Here is a 565-nt window from a genome sequence, read left to right as displayed (position 1 = left end):
TTCTTCCTCTTTTTATTATCACCCTCTCGGCCTACCTGCTCCCCTCGCTGTGTCCGTTTGTCTGCCCTCCTTACCATCTGTCTGTTCACCTGTCCGCTTGAAATGTCCATCTGTCCAGTAAGTAAGCTGAGTATGGTGTCATGGTGACGGTGCGAGGGGTAGGGAGGGGGGGGGTCTGGGGTAGGGGGAATAGGGGTCAGGGGCCAGAGCTAAGGGACAAGCGAGGAATAGGGGTCAGGGGACAGAGCTAAGGGACAAGCGAGGAATAGGGTTCAGGGGACAGAGCTAAGGGACAAGCGGGGAATAGGGGTCAGGGGACAGAGCTAAGGGACAAGCGGGGAATAGGGGTCAGGGGACAGAGCTAAGGGACAAGCGGCGAATAGGGGTCAGGGGACAGAGCTAAGGGACAAGCGGGGAATAGGGGTCAGGGGACAGAGCTAAGGGACAAGCGGGAATAGGGGTCAGGGGACAGAGCTAAGGGACAAGCGGGGAATAGGGGTCAGGGGACAGAGCTAAGGGACAAGCGGGGCAGCGATAACGGGTGCAAAGTTGCGGGAGCCAAGTC

The sequence above is a fragment of the Penaeus monodon genome, chromosome 24 (assembly GCF_015228065.2).
Source record: "Penaeus monodon isolate SGIC_2016 chromosome 24, NSTDA_Pmon_1, whole genome shotgun sequence".
NCBI classification, from domain to species: domain Eukaryota; kingdom Metazoa; phylum Arthropoda; class Malacostraca; order Decapoda; family Penaeidae; genus Penaeus; species Penaeus monodon.
The sequence above is the reverse complement of the archived record's forward strand: the minus strand, read 5'-3'. Positions refer to the sequence as shown.